Below are 11556 nucleotides of genomic sequence, written 5' to 3'. Positions count from 1 at the left end.
AAAATTATCCTCGAAAACTCTGCACAACACACTTTTTTTAAGTTTGACATTTTTATTTAGATATACTGTGTTGCATCAGACTTAAAAACTATTTAACGAGATAGAGCATATTATGCAGAAGCATCGAAACATGTGATGCTGCTAACCAATATCGCGAAAGAGTATAAAAAATTGCAAAAAGGGAGATTTTTAAAGAAAAACATTGAAATAAAGCAACAAAAATATTTTCCCTACCCATTTTTATGTTTTGCAAATAAAAACCAGAATGCATAATCATTATCTCTAAAAACTTTTTCAAGTGAAAAAGCTACGAAAAACCTTTTCGTTCCTTTTTAAAATTTTTTTAAAAACCACTTACTACTTACTATTATTCATTATCTCTAAGAATTTTTTTCAATTGAGAAAGTAAACTATTTGAGTTTTGAAATTTTATTTTTTGACACCAACTTTTGCACTCCTTTGAGAAATTTCAAGGGCTTTCACAACATCAGGAAATGTTTTTGTCAAAGTTATTCAGGGTAATTTCTTTAATGGTTCGATATAGTGCCACAAGTTTTGTCGGAATGATCCAAGAGGGCCGAGCGCGAACTTCGTACGTTTGGCATGGAATATGGCCCACATCCGAGCGGGGACGAAGGCATTGCGTTCAGGCCGCGGGAGGGCGAATAAGGCTGAAGAGTGGGGGCCGAGCAATGGCCACGGGCAGTCGGACGAAAACGGAATGGGGGTGTCCCAATATCCTCGAACGATGGGCGCACTGCTCACGTAGAAAATGGCGCAATGAGATGTGACGCAAAAAAAAAAATCACTGGGCTGAAAACCGAAGAGTCTATGTGGCAGGGGATGTTTGGAGACAGGAAGTAGACACTGTTGTGCGGCACAGAGCGCGGTTCATTAGAGGCAGAGCACGTAGGACAACATGAATGGGTCTGGGATTACAGGTGGCTGCAGTGTGCGAAATTGCGCGACTGCTGCCGCAGAGGTGTCCAAGCGCAGGGAAGGCGGATGTGGGTGGGAGGTCAAAGGCGCGCTGGTTGTGAAGTTCACAAGGAGGTGACGCAAGAGAGGGTGTATTGGAACTCACGAAACTCGAGGTCGGGGCAGCTGAGGTAGACACAGTGCTCCGGGCATCAGCCGAGTGCCCGCCATTGGCATGATCGGCCCCGAGGTACTCGGAGGTGTGGGGTGAAACAGAAGAGCCAAAGTAGAAGCGGTGGCGCACGGGGTGTATGGCATCCCGGGAGGTGGTAGAGGAGGAATTTGAAGGAGCGGGTGGAGGAAGCCTGGGAGACACCGCGATGTATGATGAAGCAGCTGGACGAGAAGGTTGGGAAGGGTCCGACCTGTGCTCGTTTGGCACTTGCCGAACCGAAGGGAGGGGGCTAATTCGGTGGTGGCGATACTGGACAGACTGGTGTGGAAAGCGGCTCCGGTGCTTAAGCTTGCGGAGAAAAAGATGAAGCGGCTCTGATAGGGAATTCGGCCAGATGTGGTGAGTCGAGTGACGGCGCGGCTTCTGAGCACGGAACACGAGCGCTGGGAGGTGGCGGGAGCTCCAAGGCAAAGTACGCCGTTAGGAGCTCTTTGAAGTAGGGGAAAATGTTTGCTCGAGCAGTCGGCAGCCGCAGCTTTGCCAGGAGACTTGCAAGCAGTTGCAGCGTGGCGTCCTCCGCGAAAAAGCTGGCTTGACACTTAGTTTACGTGGAATTGCGAGTCCAGTAGCGCCAATCACAAAACGGGGTCCCTGGCATGGAAGCTAGACAGGCCTGGCAGCAGAGGAAGACAGGAGAGATGATACGGCTAGAGTAGCTTATAAGATACCCTAGGAGGCCCGTACATGGCGGCGAAAAGAAACTGTCGGAAGCCGGACGCGACCATCGGGCGTAAACCGGTACCAAGCGATGTGTAGGACGGCCAGGAACGTGAAGCGGGTGGGTGCGGCGTTGCGTGCGTCGAAGCTGTCGGGCGGAGTCACCAGACGAGGAAGGTGATCCACATTTATTGAAGGAGGCCCGATAGCTGCAGAAAGTGAGCTGGCTGAGCGGGCTGCAGACGCTGCTGGCCAGGCTGATTGCCGAGACAGTTCGGCTGTTTCACATGTGAACTTAGGGCGAGACAAACGAGGACAACAGATGGACACAGGATGAGTGCTAAGCCCACCTGCAAATCATGAATTATCAACTGGCCCAAAACTCCACTTTGGTCAAGTTCATATTCTGTTGTTTGCCTCAAAAAATGGCTAACTATGGAGACTTGTTCCCTCATATACGATGGCACATACGACTTTTCTTCACGCTTCACCTTCTTCAGCGCCGCTGGCGATACCAGCGCCGCTACATAACCATTTTCAATCTTTCGAAATCATTCCTAGTCTGGAGTCTCTCTCTCCTTTCCCCTACAAATAAATTAGAGGAGCGAGAGAGGGGTGAGAGTATAGTTGGAACTTGCCAGGTGGAGACGGAACAATATTTTAGAACTTGTGGTACAACGCTTTCCACTGGGAGGCTTCACTAGGACGCTATTCTCGCTGCAGGCCACAACGCCGGGCTCAATACGCCGACTCAATAAAATGAAAAAAGTTCTCATCGTTTTGGCCAACCTTTTGCTCGTTAATTAAGGACCTTTATAACATGGCAGGGAGCTAAAGAACCATATACGATTCAAGGCTCTACACATAGGATGCATTGGCTACATTATAAGAAACCACGAAAGATGCATGGCGTTCAGAAAACTTTGGCAGGAATTATGATTTTAAGCTTTTCATAGCAAGGGCATTTTTTCAGGTGGACAAACATTCGGCTAAACCGAGCTTCAATGAGTTTACAAGACATACGAAGGAGAGAAGTGAAGGAAATCCTCGCATGAGCGAACGAAGCCCAACAAAGAAGAAGTTGAAAAAGCCGGCGCCTGCTCCAGTGATTTGACAGCGATAACTTTTAAGGCGACCAAAGCTCCCTGTGACCACTTACGGCTACAGCAATGGCTTACCAGCCGCCTCCGGGCACCGGTGCAGTGCCGTCGGGAATGGAAGACCTCGGTCCTCACGTGCCAGTTTATCCAGTTGCCAGAGTGCCGGAGGCCTCACTGTACCCTGGATCATCACCACAGGAGACAGATATCATCGTTATAATGAGCCCCATGAGGGAGCACTCGCTCTTGGTTCCCCATTCTAGTCCAGAGGAGGAAAACGCCTCATCTCCAGCGCAGCGGTTCCATGCCCGCGATGAAGAGACGGCTCAGGATGAGCGCTTGTGTATACAGGTCTGGGTCCTGTCTGATGCTTTATGCCTCCCAATCGTGCTATCCTCTTGGCTACTGCTAGTCCCTTACCTGGTGCATATCAGTGGGGCCATTCCACCTAGAAGTGGAGAAGTGTTCACGCTGAAAACGTATCTTTCGCCACATGTACCGGCGCCAACATTTCGCATGTCAGCAAGTCCTTCGGGTACAAGATCAACCGCTGCGAGCAACGCTTCACCTTCGCTTACGCACTCAGCTACTGCGGCGCAAACTTACTCATCTCGTGTGCCTCCACTCTCGACAGCGAGCGTGCAGCAATTCACTTCGCCGACGGCTATAGTGTCAACATCTCAGGCGCCAACGTACCCTCCACTATCAAAAACGGTGATATCACCTGCGACAACCACCGATGTCTGGAGCGGAATACCAATGAATTGTTTTGACCAAGTTGCCTATAGTGTGCCCCCTGCAACCTTGCAAGTGGGCCCTCACCACAGCGCCACTGGCTCGAATCAGTCTGACAGGCACTTTTTTGCGCCTACGACAACTATCGCGTGAAGCAAGGAGGCTCTTGGTGGCACTTTACATTCGAGGCAATGCCCTTTTCCCTCTGCCCTAGCGTCATCTACTGGTCCGTGGGCATCGCCAACGGATCCCTGACGAGCTGACTCCCAGATTTCGACCAGAAACACGGGCTCCACCAACTGCGGAACATCACAGGTAGGCTCGGGTTTCCACGAATCAAGACACTTTTGACCTTCGGCGGCTGTGAATCAGATGCGCCGCATTTTTTGAAGCTGGGTCGGGACAGTACTACGATGAATCGGCTCATGTGAAGCGTGATTGACGCGATGGTTCTGTGCGGCCTGAACGGGGTAAATATTGACTGGAAGAAGCCTACACCAGGCTGCGATGCAGACGAACACACAGAAGTGCTTGCTCTCCTTTTACGCAAACTTCGAGAATCCTTCAACCATTACGGGATGAATCATATTGTTTCCTTGATGCTGAGGCCCGATCATGCCTACGACGTCGCCGTGAACAATGCCGCTCAGTACGTTAACTACTTCTTGATTGGAAGAGAGATTCATTACCCATATGGTCCAGCTGTGTCGATTGGTTTCTGCTCTCGTTTAACCGACGAGTTCCACCGGGAAGTGCAAACTATCGCGCAAAAAGCGCCACGAGTCGCCCTTGACCAGCTGTGCGTTCTGGAGGACGTGTCGCCTTTGCATACCTTAGGTCGTATGGATCCGAGAACTGGCTACGTGGCCACACAACCTAACATATTCAAAATGTATTTCTTCTTCTTCTGCACGAGACATGATTTCTGCAGGAATGACAGTTCCGCAGGGTCCTGCGTGTCACATTTCGCCTCAAGAGCGCAAGGCACTTCAACGAGCCTTCCCTTTGTGTACGTCACGTCGAGCAATTCTGATACACTTAGGGAAAGGGCCGACTTGAGCCGTTTGCGCGGACCACAGGCTTCGACGAAATACAGCGGACCCTGTGTACTGGCGATGAATTTGCATGCGGACAATTATGCTAATCAGTGCGGCCCGCGCTACAACAGTACCTTGTGACAGAGCACATTTATTACGCCACACTCGGCCGAAACGTAACCGGTGGTTCTCTTCTGGACGCTGCTCCGGCGGGCTAGGGAATGACGGACAGTACGTTTAAGAAGAGGGACCAATATATGCAACCTGGAAAAAGACCAGCGCAGACTTCGCAAGCCTATCTTATCCTCTGTTCTCATATGGTACTTTGAAGCAAAGCTTTAAGTAATGATTGGCTCGTCTGTGAAGAGATTAATAGTACTAATACCACTCTTTGCGTTCATGATTTCATTTTTCCAGCCATCTCAGGTTACCTGAGATGGTCTGCAGGACAGCTGATGAAACTCTGCTGACTGGTTAGATTTTCACGGCACCACTCATATAGCTGTTAATAAGCGGTGTTTGTTTTTCCCAGAGTTTAATGGGTAGAAATTGACAGGAAAGCTTTTTGCCCTAAAATAGGGCACAACTCAGATGGCATGTTTTTTTCATGGCCTTTTATTTCGGTACAAGGCTGTTTTCTGCATGCCCGCTTCCTGCGGCGGAAGTTAAAATAATATAGTTTTGCTGACTTTTATAAACAATGTAATAACTTCAGATTGCACTAAAAACCTTGTAATACGATCCAATTTCTTCGCAACACGCACATTTGTAACCTCAGATTATGATATGCATGACGGTGCCTTTCGTTTGTGGCTTTTTGTACCAAGTTCCTCAAATCTGGCAGTTTTCTTTCATTTTTTATAACTTGAAATTAGCAGAGAAAACCCCATGCTCCTAGCCCCCTTAGCTGCTACACATGTGGCAGTTACTGGTTGTACTAGCTATCAATATGTGACGCAACGGGTAAAGAAAAACATCAATTTGAGGTCCGAGATAAGAGGCTCCCATGGCAGCCGCTCAGCGCTGTAGCTGGGGATCGTTTTACAATGCATTGTTGAGAACACTGGCACCGTTTTATAAGGTTTATCGAATATACATGTGCAGTTTCAACTTTTAAGAACTGCACCTTGTCAAGCATATTAGCCCGTTCCGCTTGTACACACAAATTTGTTGCACCCAGGATCTGACGCTCGGCCATGCGGAAAATTGCATGAAAGAGTGAGATTTCTTTTAGCGTTTATGGCAGGGTAACAGAGGCACCACATTCCGTTGCAAAATGTAAAAGTTCATAGACGTTGTCCAGATCTGACTTTAGTGGATGCACCGATATAAAAAAAAAACGTTTTCTTGTGACGCTGCGAGTGCCTGACTGGACAGAAAATCCACGCAATTATTCTCAGGTACCCAGGTGGAAGCGAGGATGAAAGCTTGGATGGGTCGGTTTGTGGCCAGATCCAGACAGTCTCGGAGAGATTACAGCAATGTGAGACCAAAGGCTCTACAGAGAGTAAAGGGGGTTTGGAGGTTATGTTGAACAAAAAAATAACAAACGAGGAAAAGTTTGTCACTGTGTTCTTTGGCCTCTTTTGCATTTTTTTAGAAAAATACGTTGTGTGCATTTGTGCGTTGGTTCATCAAAATCAAGCGCTGCGATAAATATACCACTTTTTAAACTTTCATAGGATTCCTTTCCTGATGTCATAGCTGCAACGTTTTTGAGACACAAAAAAAAAACAACCTATGAAATGCATGTTTGTCGTCCTAACTTTCTTCGTGGCTCTTTCAATATCTAAAACTGTCTAAAATATCAATTTAGACTCTCTTAATCGTTTGCGATAGCTGTGGCGTATAAGGGGTTAACATCAAGAGGCCAATGAAAAGCACACGAGAGGTTCTGTAGCAGGACGGCGATACCATGCATAGACTGAGATGCAGTGTTGCACTTGAGACGGCCTTATCCGATGGAAAAATAGAGCGTTTCCGGAGGGGGGCGTTGCCGCTCAGGGTCCGAACCTCGGACCCTATTGGTGGGCATTGTGACTGAAGGGTATTTAATCACATAGGATATGAAAACAGAAGGAAATTTTGATTCGTGTGATGTTGTGAATGAATAACTTTCAGCCTGTAACGCGATGCTTGTCTGGTAAGCTTCTTCCGCGTGCCGACAGATAGAAAAAGGACGTGTGGAGATTTACAACATAAATTGCTTTACATTAAACTTTGGTCAGTGCCATTTTTTTCGCCTCTCACCACCGATACACTATTTCGACCTTAACGTCAAATTACTCGGTTTCATGACTAACGAACATTAAATTAGGATTGAAGTCTTTGGTTGACAGAAAGCACCCCTCTAGAATGAGCAAAAAATATCCTCTAATTGTTACGCGGCCTCTGTAGCTCTAGCCACTGGTCTAAGCATTAGGGAGCCCGCGCTCCTTTAGTCTTCTTGGCTGGTCTAGGAAATAAATACGCGCTAAATGCTGATAGCACAAAAGATGACCACAAAAGAGTTTCTATAAACAAACCAATAAGTTCTCTGGCACGACGGCGGTTGGGGGAATGTAAATCAGGTCAGTCATTCAGTCTGGACCCAGAGGTTGAAGTAGTGTAGGGAAAACAGTGTCGAAATATTCGTAAAAACTTTTCCTGATCTATTCCGATTGCTTACCTCAATCTGAAGAATGTTTAGTATCAGAGTAAAAGCTCAGGCCTAATTGGAAAAGTGCGGCGAGATGATTATTTGCTTCCATTCATGACTATGGGAGACACTTTGCTTAAGAATAGACATGGCAGTGGGTTTTACATCTAAATAAAACAAACTTGGCTTTAAAGTAACAGTAAAATTAGCTTTTGAGCGCCATTTCTGAGGAATTGTCGCAAATGTTCGATCCTCAATATACCATCCAACCAGCATTTGTGGAAAACGAAAATACTTTGGACGGCCTGCAAATCCGCTCTGTGCGAGTTGACTTTATTACACCACCGGGGTGACGCACAGCGGGAATGACGGTCAAAATGGTTTGTTCAAGCAAAGTATATAACTTTTGATTTCCTCGTCTGGGAAGAAGTTGATATTCTTAATAACAATCTTCTTTGCATTCGTGGGTTGTGATCTGTTGAGATTTATGGGACATTGGCAACTATGGCTATCATGCGCCAAGCTCAAAGTATGAGAAATGTTTTCTGCAGTTTTGTAGAAATGTTATAAATCATCAGTGGCGTACAGGGCCTAAAACTTTAGTTCTACTGAGTACTACAGTTTTAAGTGATGAAAAAGGAAAATGTCATAAATCGCTACTTATGAAATCTTCAAAGGGGGTCGGGTAACTTCAGAGACCATTCTTAAGAGGGTGGGCAATGATCTCAAGGCTTTTAGCGCCATTTCACAATTCAGCGTGTAGAAGACGAAGAAGCAGAGAGCGTTCCCTTGCCTAATTTCCAGTTTTTTAGGTCGCCCTAACCTCCTGCAATCTCCTCTGCTATGGAAACAGTTACACAATGTTTGTTAAGGTCATCCCACGTTTGCCATATGCAATCTGCAATGCAAATAGTCACCGCCTGGTTATGGCCAATCCCCCTTGGGGGTATGTGCCATTTTGTGAAGGAAACAACAACAATAACAGCATGGAGTGTGCTGCAGGAAGACGAATGTGTGCTGCATCGAAAGTGTGCTGCGGGAAGACGAGGGATTGGCAGGAAGAAGACGAGGGATAAGTATTGGGTGGCTGGTCCTGTTTTCCTTTTCCCCCTGTGCCTTTGCACCTTTGTTCGTGTGTGGATAACGCACGCGGTGAGTTTCTAAACCTCAAGTAATGTCTACGCAGTCTCCCGGCCAGGGGGGTCACCCTGGTCGGCTTCCCTACCACCTCATGAGATGCATCTGGAAGCTTTTCAACGCTCCGGCGTCCGCAGAATTCCTTTGGCGCTGGTGCCAAAGGATGGTGGTTTTATCAAAATTAACAATCCAGGGCCTGTTCGAGCTGCTCTCTAGGTGGCCACTTCCCTTTTTTGGACATGGCGGGATGCTGTGCCGTTCACCAGACCTGTCGTGCGTAAAGGATCTTCTAAACTGCTAATCTTTTGGGTCTCTTTCGGTAAACAGCTTCATTCCGTCTCATCTGGCCTGTACAAAAGGTTTGGTTCGCGGTGTGGACTCTTTCTTGCCTCCAATTGAGCCACTCGACCTTCCCTCTTCAGCGGGTATTGTTGCTGTGCATCGCTCTAGCCGGGAGGTGAACAATGAGCGGGTGCCAACGGAAACGGTTATTGCCACTTTTGCGGGTACTGCCTGCCCCTCAGAAATATTAGCATGGCCTCTAATCTTCCGTGTAGATCCCCTTCCGTTGAAGCCACTGCAGTGTAGAATTTGCTGGCGATATGGCCATAGCGCTCGTGGCTGCAAGTCCACCTTGCGCTGTCGCAAATGCGGCAGTGACCATCCAGCAAATTTATGCTCTGATCAAAACGAGAAGTGTTGCCTTTGTGGTGGAGCTCACGCTGCGAATTCCATGTATTGTCCTTTTCGGGATCATGAATTGCAAATTATAGACACAACCGACCGCAAACGCTGTTCGCGGCGTGAGGCAATATCAGAAATTAAAGAGAGAGCTCACGGCTATGCAGGTGTGTCAGCCCGTTCAGGAGTGACACTAGATTCGTCTCTCTCTCAGGCAGTAGTGACTGCTGTGGAAACCTCTATGGCTAAGATGGTTGACAGGATAGTGTCCACTGTCACAGAGTGCATATCTAATGCTCTGGAAACTCAGATTACCCAAGCCATACGAATTGGAAAGACTTCTGCCATGACAGCCATGCCTTCATTAATGACCCAACATTCCTTGCCTAAGTAGTCTCAGCCCCAAGAACAAGTTACTGCTGTTTCTTCTCTTCCTCCGTCCACTAATTCAGATAATGCTCAAATTATTCATGATGCAGATATGGTGGATTCGGATACGCGAATCCACAAACGCAGCGGATACCCCATGTCTAACCCTTCTTCTTCACATCCTCAGCCGAAATCAAAGAAGCAACAGACTGGCTCTATGCCGAAGGAAAATATTTTATTGCAGCCAGTTGCTGCTTCCCGGATTTCTCAACCGTAGGGGTGTTAAGAGTTCTCCAGTGCAACTGTCGGTCACTTCTTCCAGCTTCAACAGACTTGCTGTACCTTATATCTCAACATAATCCACACGTAATTATTTTACAAGAAACTTGGCTTACATCTGAAAGACACTTCCATTTGCAAAATTATTCCTCATTTCGACAAGATTGTCAGTCAAGAGGAGGAGGCTTACTCATACCAGTTTCTTCTAAACTTTGTCACAGGTCTAAGATTACTTTTCAATCCTCTACTATAGACTTTGAGTTATTGACTTTAGACAATGGAATTCCAGGGTGCTATCCGTTTTCATTAGTAAATGTTTATTTGCCTTGCAGTGTGGAGGATACCAGGCTGTTAGGTCTCCTGCTCCTTAATTGTCAGAAGTCAATTCTCTTCGCCGGTCACTTTAATTCTCATTATGTGTCGTGGAGCTTTAAGACAGATTTCTGTGGTAAGCGCCTTTGGGATTGGGTTACTGATAACAACCTTTCGTTTATGAATTCAGGTTCGGCCACATTTCTCCGCGCACAAATTCGATATGTGTTAGATTTAACTTTCACCAGCCGTACTGTTCCTGTACTGTGGATTGTGGAGCATCTAGCGATCGCGTATACCTATCGTTTATGATGTTAATTGCCGCTTAACTCCGGTGTTCTTTCAGCAGAGGTCATATATAATCTATGACCAGTTTCAGTACTCTTTGTGCTCCACTCTTGCTTCAGCGGTTAACTCTGCTGAAGAACATACAGCAAAAGGCACATGCTTGTCTATTGAGCAATGCCGAAAGAAGTCCGAATTTTTTGGTACGTACATCAAGAGAGAACCCTTCAGCTAGATCGTGAAATGCAGATTGCTCGCGGGATTACAGACGCAGAAAGGCTGCATGGAAGAAGCTCTTACACAATCAGTTCCCAAAGAATTGGCATGATTATAAGTTCATTGCGGCTACTTTTAAACGCACAGTCTCACAAGCGAAAGAAAATTATGAATCGGAGCCTTTTGATTTCCTATCAAAATCAGGAAATCATCGTGCACTTTTCGGTTTCTTAAGGTCGCAGAAAAAGATTCCGGTTTCAGAGAAATCACCCTCATGTGTTTTGTACCCGCAAGAAGCAATAGAAACAGTTGAGACAATTTCCAAAGGATTAGAGCAGCGTTTCGCCTCTGTACTTCCTTTGCGCTCCGCGATTGTGGCGTCAGTGGACCAGTTTCAGCATGTCTCCCCTATTACCCTTCCCGAGCTTTCCCCGATAGTGTTGAGGTTACCAACTGCTGCTCCTGGCCCTGATAGGGTAGCATCAAAAATGGTAAGGATCCTCTTTGAGGAGTCCCCTACATCCTTATTGCAGCTGTTTAATTTTTCCATCAAACATGCATGGATTCCTCCTGAGTGGAAAATCCCAAAAGTGATCCCTTTACTTAAGAACAATGGTGGTGGCTATTCTATGGAAAATATTAGACCCATTTCATTGACATCATACGTGGTTAAGTTAATTGAAAGGGTCATACTCCTACGTGTTTCGGAGTTTGTGGACCGTACTATTATCTTTAGTCTGTAAAATTGGTTTCCGTCAAAAATGTTCCATATGGAATGCTCACACCGATCTTGAGAGTCACATTCGTCTTGCGCGGCACCAAAAAATGCATGCTGCGTTGGTGACATTTGATGTAGCCAAAGCTCATGACAGCGTAGACCACTAAATATTATTGCAAAAATTATATACTCTGCAGTTTCTGAATTACTTGCGTGGATATCTGCGTTCCTTGAAAACA

This window comes from Amblyomma americanum, chromosome 9, assembly GCF_052857255.1.
Source record: "Amblyomma americanum isolate KBUSLIRL-KWMA chromosome 9, ASM5285725v1, whole genome shotgun sequence".
Taxonomy (NCBI): domain Eukaryota; kingdom Metazoa; phylum Arthropoda; class Arachnida; order Ixodida; family Ixodidae; genus Amblyomma; species Amblyomma americanum.
This window is presented reverse-complemented; position numbering follows the sequence as displayed.